Here is a 16,594-nt window from a genome sequence, read left to right as displayed (position 1 = left end):
TTTTCCAGTGAGGTGGGAACTATAAGTAAATTTAATATCTAGAAACCCAAGGACAGGACTGACTTGACTGTACCATTTGAGGGGTTCAGTGAAAAGTGAATGCAGGACTCCTTGTTGAAAAATTATGAGGAATTTCCAGTTTGCAACAGTAGGATATGAAAGAAAGTGTGGGACCCTTCTAAGTGCACAGATTGTGTGCCGGTAAGGCAGGCCCGACTAAAGAGTTTGGTGAACTCTGGAAGGTCTGACAGTTAGTGCCTGTATTACCATCTCATTTTTTTGTTTCTTTAAATGGACCACAGGTGCCTAGAACTGGAATAATCATCATCCTTGATATAGGGCACTCTGTTATCACTGGTACATTTATTTTATAATTATATATTTTAATGTTACTTTTTAATAGTATAATGAACATCATACTGGCAACTAGACCTGTGATAACAACTCACTATTGGACCCTCTTTATCCACCCCCTGCTTCTCTACCTACTGTCTCATTTCACATAGGAGCTTTTTTTCCCCCCAGAATGGACTGTGGCAAGAAAGAAATAGAGGAGAGAGAAGAAGAAAATAGTTATGTTTTCACATCTTGGTTACAATTTCTTGTTTTCTTGTCTCTTTTGGATACTTGAGAACTGGGAATGGTTGAAAAGCTCTCATGAGAAAGAGGGATTACAATTTTGAGTGTGAATTTCAGAGGAGCTCTTTATTTCTGTTTCCAGCATTCTCAGATAACAAAGATTGAATTTATATCCTTTAAGAATGTGACTGCATACTGATGGCTGTTCATCAGGGGTTTCAGCCTTTGAAAAAACATGCAAGTCAGAACAAACTCTGGTAAGAGGGCAACAGATAATTTATGGCAATCTGCAAAGAACACTTAAAATATTTCCTGTTCATCCACCTTATTAGGACTGATTAGAATGCATTCCTTTTTTTATATAGCTGAGTAATATTCCACTGTATATATGTGCCACAATTTCTGTATCCATTCATCTGTTGATGGACATCTAGTTTGCTTCCATGTCCTATTGTGAAGTTGGTTGTGAAGTTGCTCAGTCGTGTCCGACTCTTTGCAACCGCACGGACTGTAGCCTGCCAGGCTCCTCCGTCCATGGGATTTTCCAGGCAAGAATATTGGAGCGGGTTGCCATTTCCTTCTCCATGTCCTATAACTATTGTAAAAAGTGCTTCCATGAACATTGGGGTACAGGTGCCTCTTTCAGTTATGGTTTTCTTAGGGTATATGCCCAGTAGTGGGATTGCTGGGTCATATAACACAATATTGTAAAGCAGTTATGCTCTAATTAAAAAAAGAACAACAACAAAAATTATTTCCTGTTGATTGTTACAGCTGTTTACTATTCAGATTTTTGAATGAGATTTTTTAAAAGTGCAAAATGTTCTTTTTTCTTTAATTTGAAAACTTTGATTTGGACATTGGGTCGGAAGTGCTTGTGAGGTCTTTGAGTCCAAGGAACAGTGCTGCAAGGTTTATGTTCTTCCTTGAGAATGAGGCCTGTGGTGCTAGCCACAGAAGCCTACCAAATGTGGCATTCTCTAGGGCTGCTAGTCACTAGGGGGGACATTTTTCAGATCCACTCTCTGTAAGTTGCACTCAGCTCATTAGCATTCACTCCATGGTGGTGGCAGTTCCCGGCACCATTTTACAAAGCGCCAACAGCACTTGGTTACCACAGTTTCTCAGACCCTTTGCCTTTCTTCTGGCTGGCTGATCACTGCCCTGGTAGAATGTGTTGACAGTCCAGTTCCTAAGCGATGGCTGTTCCCATCAAGGGAAGGGCCACCCTAATTGGCATCAACTCCCACTTATTAGTACTCTCAGCAGAGAAGTTCAGAATTGACCAGGGATTAACCCTTCACTTCCTGGAGGTAGTTTTTCTTTTCAGATATTCTTTATTATCCTTTCTATATTTGAGATGGTAACACTGACCTTCCTACGCTACATTCGGTCTACCTACTTCCCTGGCTTTTCTTTAAACTAGGGATAGAAACTTCCAATAGGATTGTTTATGGCAATGCATGCAGGATACAGTAATGAAAGAAATCAGCTGTTCTGGACTGATGATCGTGCAAAAAGTATGAGGTGGGAGCCCTGGTGAATATAAGTAATAGCTTCTAAGTTGACCTGTTTTGAACTGGCTGAAGACTAGAACCAAAGATTTGAAATCTAAATTTCCCCCCACCCCCCGCCACCACTGGTAACCTTAAAAAGGCCTAAATTCATTTAAAGATGGAATAACAATTTATTGATGAAGTTTTCTTGACTTTCTTACCTTTAGGAAAAGGATGGTAACCTGGGACATTGATTTAAAGTCAGTCTTGTATGTCAAGCAAACTTGTGAGTTTTTAGTTAACTAGCATTGTGAAGTTGTGGGTCAGTAACATATGAAATAAATGAAGGCAGGGTAAATGTAAATTACAACTACTTGACAAAAACTAGTGGATGGATGCACTTTGCTCCTAATTTTTAATCTATTACATTATGTTGTTATCCTTGGGTGTCAGTAACATATGAAAAAAATGAAGGCAGGGTAAATGTAAATTACAAGTACTTGACAAAAACTAGTGGATGGATGCACTTTGCTCCTGACTTTTAATCTATTACATTATGTTGTTATCCTTGGGTGCTGATGTATATCTGCGGGATTTGTAGACCCCTTTCCCCACCATGGCCCTCAGAACTTTTAGTATTCCTTCATGTGTTCAGAGATTGAAGATACAACGAACATACTAAAAATGCCAGCAAGGCCTCAGGATCAGATAGGAAGAGTCTCCAGACTGGCAGGGACAAGACTCAGTAGCAACTCACAAATCTCATTTTCCTTTTCATGAATCTCAGCAATAGGAATCCCCGCAGAGCACTTATGTATCAGCAAGTTCATTAAAAACAAACAAACAAAACAACAGCAGCAGCAGTGGCAACCACAGGCACAGGCCCCGCAACATAGGACTTCAGCGGAGCTTTGTCCGCTTTTCAGAGGTGTTTACCTTATTATCGTTACAGTAACGCAGAGTGGTTGCTGGAAATATGGCGCACCACCCAAAGAGAAAAAGATAGCAATCAAAAAACATAAAGGAATCAAAGAAAGTTCCACTTGTCTCCCTTTCTCGGTGAGGTGAAACTGACAAAACCGGGGTCTTTGCACCGGTGTGGACCCTTCCGCTCTATCGCTGCCCCTCCCCCGTCACCCCTTCCGGCCAAGTTTTCCCTTCGTGATAGCCGGTGCTGTTTCCTTGATTCAGGTCCAGGCCGACCCTGCTTTGGCTGGTGAGTTGTACTCTGCTGACATTTAAGGCAGGAATTCCCTGGGAAAATAGTCAAGAGATTCTTTTGGTGCCACTGGCAGGGTTCCAAAAGGTTTAGGGTTCCCCTCTCTAGGCAAATGGGCAGAGAGAACGGGAGGGATGGAGAGAAACAGAAGGACTTTATTGAGTGACTGTGTTTCATCCGAAGCTTGTACAAAAAAGCAGAAAGGTGGTTGGATGACAATGCTTTTCTTAGCCCTTATCCTTTACCCAGCTTCTATGAGAGTTCAGAGTTTGGTTTGGGCGTTTTAAAGGCTGCTCAGACATCCACAGTGCGAAGTCAGTTTTCTCAGAAGTAAAGGACTTTGGGATCTAATGGGTTGGATCACAATGTTTGGAATGGTTAATAATCTGTAAAGTGTAGTCTGTAGTAGTAATTGTTCCAAAATGTAAATTAAATTTGAAGGTTTTAAGAACCAAAACAGCATTTTGGCAATTATCACGTATACAGAGAGATTCAGAATCCTCATGTTTTTATTTTTATTTTTTTTCAGAATCCTCATGTTTTTAATAGACTAAGAAAGATAATCCCAGTTTCAAGGAAAGAGCAAAATGCTTCAAATTCAAAGGGCTCTCACAGGAGGAATAGACCAAAAAACAAGAAAATTAAAAGAAATGCTTTTAGAATAATACTAGAAACAGAACATTTTCTAAGAAAGGAAAAGAAAAGGTCATAATCTGTGACCATACAAAACTACAATAGACTCTCAACAGTTTAGTTATTTAAGAATTTTCTCAGATGAACCTTATGATTCAGGCAAAGTTTTCTGTTTCTTTCCTGAATGATCATTCATACTACTCTTTAACCTCTGTACTTCCTTTTCTCATACAGTCAGAAGAAATCTATGTGTGAAGAAATTCACAGGGCCTCTTAGAGGTGTCAAGGCTCACTGATGGTTCCACCACTGGGTAGGAATATCCAGTGCTACCCTCGGCCCATATGCCTGTTGTGGGGGACTGTGCCGTGGCCACACCTTGTCAGCTCCTCTAGGGAGCCACCTGAGGTGACCCATCTTCAATCCTTTTCCTTCTCTCTGCCACATGATTCTCTGTTTCTTCTTTTAAAATTCCTCAGTATTTATTCCCTCCAGGAAATCTGCCCTTTGCAGACGCACTGGCTCTCATCACTTCGAAATATAGCAACCTGTGAAGCTATGTGAAACCCTACAGTTTTTAATAGGCAATGTCTCTGTATTATTCAGTGGTGTTTTGACGTGTTTCCCTCTCTTCTTGGATATGAGCTGAAGTTGTGGGCTATATGCTGTGCTTGGTTGTTCAGTCGTGTCCGATTCTTTGTGACCCCACGGACTGTAGCCCTCCAGGCTCCTTTGTCCATGGGGATTCTCTAGGCAAGAATATTGGAGTGGGTTGCCATGTCCCCCTCTAGGGGATCTCCCCAACCCAGGGTCTCCTGCATTGCAGGCGGATTCTTTACCATCTGAGCCACCAGGGAAGCCCAAGAATATTGGAGTGAGTAGCCTATCCCTTCTCCAGGGGAACTTCCTGACCTGGAATAGAACTGGAGTCTCCAGCATTGCAGGTGGATTCTTTACCAGCTGAGCTACCCGGGAAGCCTTGTGGGCTATATATATCATATTAATTTCTTACAGTGATGATGATTATGATGGATGGAGTAATGATTTTGGTGATGATACCATTGTGCAGTGGAAGGATAAGGGGTAAGAGCTGCCAGTCTTAACTCTGTCACTTAATTCTTATTGGCTGTAGGCCACTTGATGTTCCTGAACCCTGGTTCTTCATCTGTGAAATGGAACAAAGCATTTTCTGTCCTCTCTTTTTGTAAAGTTGTTTTAAGTCCAGATGCCCTCCTGACCCATTCTAGTTTTGGACCACCTCATGTGTGCTTGCTTGGGAATTCCATTTAGGAATTTCCCAAATTCCATCCCAGAATTGTCCCCACCATCCCAGAATCATCTGTTTACTTGTCTGTAATTGAAATGAGGGCAGAGAACACTCTCAATAATCATAGTAATTAATTAGACTTGGTAATTAATTGCTGTATCCTCAGTCTTTAGTATTTCTCCAAGACACCCTTTAAAGACTGAAAATCATTGTGGAATAAGTAAATAAGTGAATGAGGCTCAAAAAGGGTGATACTAGCAGGAGAGTTTTGCCAACAGAATTGATAAGTATAAATAATGATCATATGGATGTTTATGATAAAAAGGCATTGAGTTATAAGTTGAGAAATTTATCTGTGCCAAACCTTGAAGAAGTCATTTTTCTTGACCTAATTTCCCCATTTATAGAACGAAGCGGTAACTCTTCTAACTCAAGTAAGAGCTTCCCTGGTGGCTCTCCGGTAAAGAATCTACCTGCCAATGCAGGAGATGTGGTTGGATCCCTGGGTTGGGAAGATCCCCTGGAGAAGGAAATGATGACCCACTCCAGTATTCTTGCCTGGGAAATCCCATGGAGGGGAGCCTCTCGGGCTATGGTCCGTAGGGTCATAAAAGAGTTGGACATGACTTAGTTGAACAGGCCAACAACAACAACTCAGGTAAAAACTTAGAAACAGTAAGTTTTTAATGTATGTACAGTGCTTTGAAATAAAGAGCTAGATAACTGAAAGTATTAACATCAATGATAACATTTTATGAACTTTATATGGGCATAAATAATTCCAAGACCACATTTTGGAGTTTAAATCAGAAGTAATATTTTATTTTATTTTTAGAAGTAATATTTTAAAAAACCTTATCTTATGGATAAATCCAAAATATCTCAGTGAGTTTTATTTAAAAAAGAAGAAACTGCCTTTATGTCATCTGCTTATTAGCTTAGTAACTCTTCAGGGATGATAATGACATTTATGACTCTCACTTTTCCACCAAGGCTGAGTATTGCTGGAAAAATAATACCTCTGGGATTGATCATTTTACAAATTTATCATTTCCAGAGTAAACTTGGGCTTCCCTGGTGTATCAGTGGTAAAGAATCTGCCTGCCAATGCAGGAGACGTGAGTTTGATTCTTTGTTGGGAAGATCCCCTGGAGAAGGAAATGGCAACCCACTCCAGTATTCTTGCCTGGAGAACCCCATGGACAGGGGATCCTGGCAGGCTGCAGTCCATGGAGTCACAAAAGAGTTCAACACAACTTAGTTTCTAAAAACACCACCAACACAGTAAACTTGCTCCTCAATGTCACTCAGCAATCTTATTGGTTCAGAGGTATCTGTCTCGCATTCTCCTGTCAGGAAAGAGATGAAAATTTTTTGCAACCACGGGCTTTAGCACAAACAGGAAATGACTCTGGCTTTCCTAAGCAAAGTGGACTTCATTGAAGGGATGGGTGCATGCATGCTAAGTTGCTTCAGTTGTGTCTATCTCCTTTTGACCCCCATGGACCATAGCCTGCTAGGCTCCTCAGTCCATGGTTTCTCCAGGTAAGAATACTGGAGTGTTTTACCACTTCCTTTTCCAGGGGATCTTCACAACCCAGGAAGTGAACCCGAGTCTCTTACATCTCCTGCACCAGGAAGCAGATTCTTTACTACTAGTGCCACCTGGGAAGCCCAAGGCAGGGTCAAAAGCTGGGGCAACACCTGCACCTCAGCTTCTGGGATGTCTGCTGTCCGGTGTTCTTTTCTTTGTGCATAACTGCCTCAAGGTATAAAGTCCCAGGACCCAGCCCTGGATATGAGCCGGGGAGAGAGACGGCTTCTGTGGAGGGAAGTCAGCAGGAATGATCCTGCCACCAAGGCCACACACAGAGAGTGGGAAGAAATCACGGTGGCAGCTAACACTTCTCTAGATACTCGTTTGGGCCTCACTTTTTTTTTTTTCTTTTTTTCTGTGCAAGGTAGGATCTTAGTTCTCCTACCAGGGATCGAACCCGTGTCTCCTGTATTGGAAGCGTCGAGTTTTAACCACTGGACCACCGGGGAAGTCCCCGAGCCTCACTTTCTACCATCCCTGACATCCTCTCTTCTTTCCGGTCATATGAGACTGTATTAGTCTGTTAGAGTTGCCATAACAAAGAACCACAGACTGGGTTGTTTAAATGACAGACATTTATTTTCTCACAGGCCAGAAGTCCCTGCCTAGATAGTTCAGACTTTGTTCTTTAAAATTCAAGTTTTACTTTCTCTATTAAACCTTCCCTGTTTCTATAGTTTTGTCTAGATGCCATTTCTCTTATTTTTCACAGCACCTTCTAAAATAGCTTTGTACTTCTCCTGCTTCCAGGCATGTGAACACCAAATTCCCTTTACATCCCTCCCTAAGAGATGTGGGAGTAAGAACGTATGAAAACCAAAGTAAGAACGTATGTCCTCCCCAGTAAGAACATATGAAAACCAAAGACTTTATAACCAGTACTTGAAAAAAGATGATAGGAATTGTGCTGGGGTTTCCCAATAGGGTTGCATTAGTTATGATTACCGGGCTCGGTGGTAAAGAATCCGCCTGCACTGCAGGAGAAGCAGAAGACTTGGTTTGATCCCTGGGTCGGGAAGGTCCCCTGGAGAAGGAAACGGCAACCCACTCCAGTATTCTTGCCTGGGAAATCCCATGGACAGAAGAGCCTGATGGGCTACAGTCCATGAGGTTGCAGAAGAGTCAGACACGACTTAGTGACTAAACAACCACAAGTTATAATTACACTGCTGGATAGTCAGTGGCTTACAGCTCTGTCTCTAACTCAAGAAATAAATTCCTTGGGGCAGAGATTATGTGTTAGCTGTTTGTGCAACCCTGGAAAATAGAAGATGGTCAATACATTTTGGTTGGTTGGATGAATAAATAAATGAATGAGGAGTTTACAAAAATGGTTTCACACATTTTTCAGTATGTTTATGAGATAAGCAGAGTGTTACTTCTCTAGTTTCAGTCTAAGTTGATGGAGAATTTAAGTGACCCAGAAGGTCAGAAGTTAATCAAACCAGATTTGTCCTATTATATATATTATACAACTATTTTTTTAGCTACTATGGGGCTGTTGGCTGCTCTTTAAGCATATTCATTCTGTCAAGGTACAAGTGTACCTTTTGATTTGTTTAAGAGATTTAAATGAAAATTTATGTTTTGATTTTCTTTTGAAAATAGAGTAGTTTGTCGGAAAATTGGTGAATTTTGGGATCATTTGACAAAGTATTTTAACAAACATAGAATTATATCCTTGTTAACTGGTTAGATGATTATTATTATTTTACTATACAGTTTTTTAGATTATTGTTTTTTTAAAATAACATGTTTATTTCTAATTAGAGTGACTTTTAAAGGTTTAGGGAACCAGGAACACACTGACATAATGAACTGTGTTACCCATTGATATCTGAGAGGGATTAGTACAACAGAGTGTTGTAACAAGGACTAAACAGTTTTATAGACATACTCAATGTATAGTTTATAGTTTTGTTGTGATATTTTTCCACATACAAGTCTTTATCATCACCCAAGGGGGCATATGAAAATCAGTCTATAAACTTTCAAGAGCAATACAATTCTTCTTTATTATTATTATTGCTAAGAATCCCATTTTAAAACTGAGAGCTTGTTGAGTAAATGGAAGAGCTCTACGATGCCCTGGTAATACCAACATTATTCCACCCTCATTAGCGGGTCATGTCGCACACCTCACAGAATAAGTATGCAGACTTCATATACCCTTCTCACTCTGCACAACATTTTGAGTAGAAAAAGACAAATGGCCCATGGGTTGTCAGAATATCTCTTTCTATTTGGAAAAAGCTCACCAAAATCAACCCTCCCTCAACTGCAATTACCTACCAGAGACCATTAACTCTACTTTCCCCTGTGTAGCCAAATACCCTTAAAAAGATCATTTCCATTTGTTGTTTCTTTTCTCACGCTTTATCCTTGCAATCTAATTTTCTGTCCCTGTCGCTCCCTGTGAACTGCTCTCCTCATGTTCTGGGGCCTCCTCTGTTGTGTGACTCTAGAGGAAATGCTCCCATCCTTACCTCCCGACTTTCTGCAGACCTGACCCTGCCCACCACTCATCCATCATCATAATGTGCCAGGTCTGTGCTAAGTGCTTGACACGAGATGGTTTATTTAATCTGGGTGGCATCCTGATGATGGAGCTCTGATTATTATTCCATGTCACAGATTAAAACAAAAACAAAAACCAAAAAAACAAGTGCCTGAAGTCATACAGCTCACAAGTAGAAGTGCAGAGTCTCAAATCCAGGTCTCCATGACCCCAAAGCTACAGGTCTTAGCACCACAATCTACCCCCTTCTAGAAACACCTACATCTCTTTCCCATGACATCATTCTTCAGGCTGTTGTTATCAATTTCTCAAACCTTTATCATTTCTGTTGTACCTTCACTATGTTTTTCCATATTGAAGTCAACTTTTCACTGTATATATATATATACAGTTGACCCTTGAACAATGTGGGTTTGAACTGATAGCTCCACAAACATGGATTTTTTTTCAATAGTAAATATTACAGTTCTCCATGATCTGAGGCTGGTTGAATCCATGGATATGGAACTGTGGATCCAGAGGGTGAACTATTAGTTATACGTCCACTGATTTTCGACTGCTTTGAGAGTGGATGGCCTTAACTCCTGAGTTTTTCAAGGGTCAGCTCAGATTTTTGCTCAGAACCAATCTGTGCAACAATACCATCCATCTGATACACTGGCTAGATTTTTAAAATGTGTATTAATTTCAGTATATAACTTTCAGGAAAGTCCATTCCGTGTATCACCTCAAGCCACCTTGCTCACCATCAGCATATGTATGCCACCTCCATTGTAAGGAGTGACACTATTTTTGAGAAAAGAGGTAAGGAAGAGAGGATTCAGGAGGGAGTACCTTCTGTCAAGATGGAATGAAAAGGGGAGGAAAATGAAGATTTGTGTGCATCTCAATTGATGGTAGTAAAAAATAGTTGGCCCTTCAGGCCACAGAGGTTGAGGAATGTTTGATAGAGCAGCACAGAAATCATTACAGAATTAATTACTTCGGGATAAAGGATGGCGTTTTTCAAGTGAAAGGCTCGGGCCCTACTGTCCTTGGGTATCTGTTATGCAGATCAGAGAGCAACTGAAGCGGCAGCGGTATTGTCCTCAGATCCTGCCAATGGGGCCCTACCCAGGACCCCTGATTTAGAAGGCTCTGCCCCAACTCTGTGGAGAAGGCAATGGCAACCCGCTCCACTGCTCTTGCCTGGAAAATCCCATGGATAGAGGAGCCTGATCGGAGAAGGCAATGGCACCCCACTCCAGTACTCTTGCCTGGAAAATCCCATGGATGGAGGAGCCTGATGGGCTGCCGTCTGTGGGGTCGCACGGGGTTGCACAGAGTCAAACATGACTGAAGCGACTTAGCAGCAGCAGCAGCAGCAGCAGCAGCAGCAGAGGAGCCTGATAGGCTGCAGTCCATAGGGTCGCTGAGGGTCAGACACGACTGAGTGACTTCACTTTCACTTTTCACTTTCATGCATTGGAGAAGGAAATGGCAACCCACTCCAGTGTTCTTGCCTGGAGAATCCCAGGGACGGGGGAGCCGGGTGGGCTGCAGTCTATGTGGTTGCACAGAGTCAGACATGACTGAAGTGACTTAGCAGTAGCAGCCCCAACTCTGAGTGCATTGTCCTCCTCTGTAGACCACAGGGTCCTCTAGACCACAGGGTCCATGACTGGAACTCTGGAATTCTCTGCTCTCAGGGTTTGGGCTGGCCTCTGGCATCCCTCCCTTGACCTGGATCCCACTGCTGATGTGCATAACCTTGGTCCCAATCGTGCCCAATGAATGGCTGATTGTAGGTATGTGTGTATGGAGCTTGAACAGTGGGGTCCAAACTCATGCACATGATGCTTCTCATGGTATAGCGTGGCACTATGGCTGGGAAGATTAAGGGGGACCCTGTCATGCAACTATTGAGGGTAGACTTGATTACCCCAGAGTCAGAGAACTGAGCCAAGGAGAGAGAAGTGATCCCCAGAAAACAGCAGCATCAGTTCAAAGGGAGTATGTACTGCAAATTCCAGCATGAGCACCTTTATTTATCAGTCTCTGGAAGGAAGAGAATTAGCTGGCAATGTGCCAAGCATCATAATACAGACTCTACTTAAAGTGGGAACTTGTCTACTTAAAAAAGACCAAGAGATGGAGTGTTACATATGATTAGTACCAAGACAAGATTCATGGAAGTTGCCATCATGACGATTTTAATACAGAACCAACTGAAACATGGTAAGTAGGACAGGGAGCAACAGCAAAAGTAGTGGAAACAGGGTGACCAAAAGGGGCCTGACTGGGGTGAGCCCAGAAAACCTTCCCTTACCTGCATCTGGCTAAGATTTTCCCCAGTTCTTTAGAAGAAAATAGAAGTTCATGTAGAGACTGTACTAAATACTGTTGCTCTTTGTTTCAATCAGATACATATATATTGAACAGACTCTTATCTTTCAGGTATTTTGCAAGGTGCTGATGTACATAAAATCGTATGAAAATCAGTTCCTGAGGGAACTGAGCGGGAGAAGAGACTTCAGGTGGAAAAGATTTAAGATAGCAAAGATCTGGATTAATTTGTCTAGGAAATTTGCTAGGGAAGAGAAATGAGATAAATAGTAAGCTTTGGGTCAGTTGGGAGTGCATTATAAGTTAGCATGAATTTGTAGGGAGGCCAGCAATGGCAACCCACTCCAGTACTCTTGCCGGGAAGGTCCCATGGATGGAGGAGCCTGGTAGGCTGCAGTCCATGGGATCGCTAGGAGTCGGACACTACTTCACTTTCACTTTTCACTTTCACGCATTGGAGAAGGAAATGGCAACCCACTCCAGTATTCCTGCCTGGAGAATCCCAGGGACGGGAGAGCCAAGTGGGCTGCCGTCTGTGGGGTCGCACAGAGTCAGACACGACTGAAGCGACTTAGCAGCAGCAGCAAGATTCTGTGATTTTCTTTAGTAGTGATCTGCTGTCAGGGAAGGAACAGGAAAACTGAGTGGAGGCGGTTATGTCAAGTTTGGCACAGTGATAGCTTAAAAAAAATCCAGTGTTCAGTGAGAACAGCACTGAAGAGGCTGCCATGCCACGTGGGCTAACTGTCATCATCGAAATCACTAACTTTAAAAAAAAACTATATAATACTTCCTGTTCTTAAGTCTTTATTTTGTTCTATTTTTTATCTTTTAAATTAAAAAAAAAAAAACTCTTTTGGCAGTGTGGCATGTGGAACCTTAGTTCCCTAGTCAGGGATGGAACCCATTCCCCCTGCCTTGGAAGAGCAGAGTATTAACCACTGTTAAGTCTTTAAATGCATCATTTCTGGACTTGGTAGAAGTCATGTGACCACAAGAAGGTTAGTAAGCTGGGAAGAGTGGGACGGCAAAGTGATTCCAGGGCTTGATGAAGACTCCAGAGATTTATGTCCAAGCGCTTCAACTTACACTGGAGATGAATGGAAATTTCAGTGTGAGGAATTTAAAGATTTGACGATCCCAGAATGAACGCCTGAGATAGAGTATAGTGATCTTCTCTGAGAGACTTCCCTGGTGGCTCAGTGGGTAAAGTATCCTCCTGGAAAGCAGCAGGAAACTCAGATGTGGGTTCGATCCCTGGGTTGGGAAGATCCCCTGGAGGAGGAAATGGCAACCCACTCCAGTATTCTTGCCTGGAAAATCCCATGGACAGAGGAGCCTGGTGGGCTACAGTCCCTAGAGTCTCAAAAGAGTTGGACATGACTGAAGGGATTGAGCATGCATACAATATCTTCTCTGAAGGTCATTTGAAAACTGAATGCATCATTTTGGCTGTTTTGGAGTATGTTAGATGTGGCCTTGTTTGGAAGTATAGTTATAAACAAGATGATCATCCCAGATTCCTTCCCATTTTTAGGGATGTGAAATTAAGCTGGTACCTTTTTGTTTTGTTTGGATTTAGGCTTCTACTGATAGAGAAAAAAAAATGATTTACTTAGAATTGAGAAGATAGATTTTCAAAGAGAATAGTTTGGCTACCTGTGCTGTGGTTGAGAGCTGTAGCTGTCTGTGAAAGTATTTCCTTCATCATGTGAAAAAAACAAACCCAGTCCAGATCAGGTCCATCTTTTGTTTGGTTAACGTGGCCATATTTGAGGGGAGTTTGCTATCCTGTGCAGAAGGTCTTAATTGGCATTGATCATAACTAACTTTCTGACTTTTGTTAGAAAGCACGTGGGAAAAAAAGACACAGAGTTGAGCCTACCTGGCTGGTTTGGTTGTTTGTGGCTATGGAACAATCCTAATTCAGATATCATGAAAGTCAGTGGACCGTGCAGGCAGAATCATCTGTGATGTCAATTGTTCATGCACAGCAAAACTTGCTTTCAATTACTGAAATCAATTCTTCCCCATGCCTCAAAGCAGGGACCATTCTGAGGCCTTTGAAAGCAATTTTTCCTATTATTTCTTTGCAGACTGACATATCACTCTGCTTTGTAACAGAAGTGCTGACTTAAAGCGGTTGGTTTGCTGCTGTGGCTAGCTACCGCTGCCCAGGATCCCGTGACCCTCTAGACTGGCAGTCCCCAACTTTTTGGCACTCGGAACTGATTTCATGGAAGATAATTTTTTAATGGAAGGCTGGGGAGGGGATAGTTCAGGCAGTAATGCAAGCGAGGGGGATCAGCTATAAATACAGATGAAGCTTCACCCACTTGTCCACTTCACCCACTTGTCCAGCACAAATTCTAACAAGCCAGTACCCATCTATGGCCTGGGGACAGGGGACCCTTGCTTTAGACTGTTCTGTGCCATATAGTGGAACCTACCCCAAGATGGCTCTCTAAATAGATGTGAGTGATTAAAACTTAAGTGAATTTATGATTTGAACTGAGGAGATTCTTTCCCCAATATTGGTGCCCATGTAATTGCGCTGATTCCTTAGTCAGTGTGACTGCTTGGAAGATTGTAAGAACCGAGCAAATGACTTTTAAAGACTTTTCATGGTTTACATGTGTAGGTCACCTACTTGAAATCTTATTTCCTGGTTTAAATTGTTTTCTAACTAATGTATTATGTGTCCATGGATAATCTTGAAACTGTAAGAAAATTATTTTTTCTCCTAGTGATAAATACTGAGTTCACTGCATTTCTCAGAATACAACATTGATCATTGGTAGCCAATGCTCATCCTCTTGTCTAAAAAGATTAGCTTAATATGGAAAGGAGTGTGTGTGTGTTTATGAAATAAAAGGGAAATCTACTGTGCTGTATGGCTAGTTTCTAGATAAGTTTTGTCTTGCAAGTGATAGTTTGAAAGTACTTGGACTTCTTGGATTTACTACAATTTAAATTTGTATTCAGGCACATTGCTGTTCATACTGAAACTTTAGTTACAGTCTCAAGTTTGAACTCCAGTAAATCCATATCTCAGAGCTTATAAAATGAAAGCTGTATGAAAGATGCTCTGAAAGATATTTCTTGGCCAGCCATGGTGTGAATTGGAGAGCTGGAGGTGGGGGAGTTGGGGATGGTTGGGAGGAGGGGTCCCAGAAGAAAGTGTTTCCTGAACACAGGAAGGTCAGCAGTGATGCCACTTTCTCCTTGTTCACATAATATCCAGAAGCTGTGCTGATTAGTCAGAACTACTGCCTTGGTTTTCAGAGTGCTCAGGGGTATATGTACACTGCCATAGATAAAACTTTCTTGAACGTATAGTATGTGCCTGGTACTGTTATCCCTTCTTAGTTTTTTCTTGCTTTCCTTCCACGTGTATTAGCCATTTTAGCTCCACCCCACATGAGATCTTATTTTCTATCTGAGCCCTGTTTGAACTGGTCCTCTTTGTTTCCCCAACATGCTAGGAGCTGTTGGGTAAGCTCTTTCTTAAGCAACAGTCATTAAATAAGTATCATTAAATAATCTGTGAGCCATGATTCCTGCTCATGAGTTGAGATAAATACGTGTCAAACAATGAATAACATCATCTTTCAAATTATTATTATATGATGGCATAACAGAAGCAAGGTTGTTTATTATAGACGATAAGTAAGAAGGATGTATCTGAGTTGATTTGTTATCAGATCAGAAGCTGATGATGTGTTAATTGAACACTTTCTTGGTTTATCCATTTGGACTACTTCTACTGAGGAAATAAAAACAGAAAATATGGGTGGGCTTCATTTTACACTGATACTTTGGAATAGAGAGCCTGGGCCATGTAGCATGCTAAAAATTACGGATGAACCATTTTTAGATCAATTTGGATGGCTGCATTAGAGAATCCAAGATCGAACCAATATCTGTCAACATATGAGTCACTTTTGTTGAGGTGTATCATTGCAAACACTACCTACAAGGCAATTCATGGACAGGGTTAAAGAGAAGGTACATGTTAAGAAGCTAAGTTGCCCTTGGAGAGAAGTGGTGAAGTGATGTTGTGAGGCTCACTGGTCACAGTCCCAAATTTAGGATAAAAAAATCCCCTTTTGTTCAGCATTCAAGTTGGGTATTTGCCCTGCAAGAGACAGTCAGCTGCTGACTTTACTTGAATGTACTTGGAAAGAGAAGGACTTAAACTAGCCATGAACAGAGAAGAATGCCAGGTTTTCTGGAAACATCGCCAAACCCCGACAATTTCTCAGAATTTTCAGAGGCGCCAGAGAACTGTTTGCATTTCAATGGAAAAAGTTCTGAAGCTCTGAAAACTATTGTCAGTTTAGTTTTGCATTGAAAGGAAAAACCATTGCTGTGAATAAGACACAGAAGCACTTGCTAGAGCTTTGTTGAGAATTATAAAGGGGACCTCTGGGAAATTTTAATTGTTCAACCCTTTGCCACAAACCAAGTCAAAGAGGATTAAGTCATAATGACAAATAGAAAATAAAAGTACTGTTAACTTTATACAGAAGTGCCCGAAGTTTGGAGTCGCCTTCCACTAGCCTGGGTTAGAAAGAAAGGCAGAAATTTCTAGGTTTAATGAAATGTCATAGCAACAACATTGCAATAATATAATAATACTTCTCATAAGTATATACTCATCGGAAGTATTTCATCTTCTCACACCTACAGGTACCTGGTTAGGTAGCTTGGAGATGATAGCATTTATGAGAGATCATTTTTGAGAAAATATAATACTATTTCCAGCTGAAATATGGGAGGGTTTTTAAGTAGACTTTTCACTTTCATGCATTGGAGAAGGAAATGGCAACCCATTCCAGTGTTCTTGCCTGGAGAATCCCAAGGACGGGGGAGCCTGGTGGGCTGCTGTCTCTGGGGTCGCACAGAGTTGGACACGACTGAAGCGACTTAGCAGCAGCAGCAGCATAGTAACAATCAAAA

This window comes from Ovis aries, chromosome 23 (genome assembly GCF_016772045.2).
Source record: "Ovis aries strain OAR_USU_Benz2616 breed Rambouillet chromosome 23, ARS-UI_Ramb_v3.0, whole genome shotgun sequence".
NCBI classification, from domain to species: Eukaryota; Metazoa; Chordata; class Mammalia; order Artiodactyla; family Bovidae; genus Ovis; species Ovis aries.
This window is presented reverse-complemented; position numbering follows the sequence as displayed.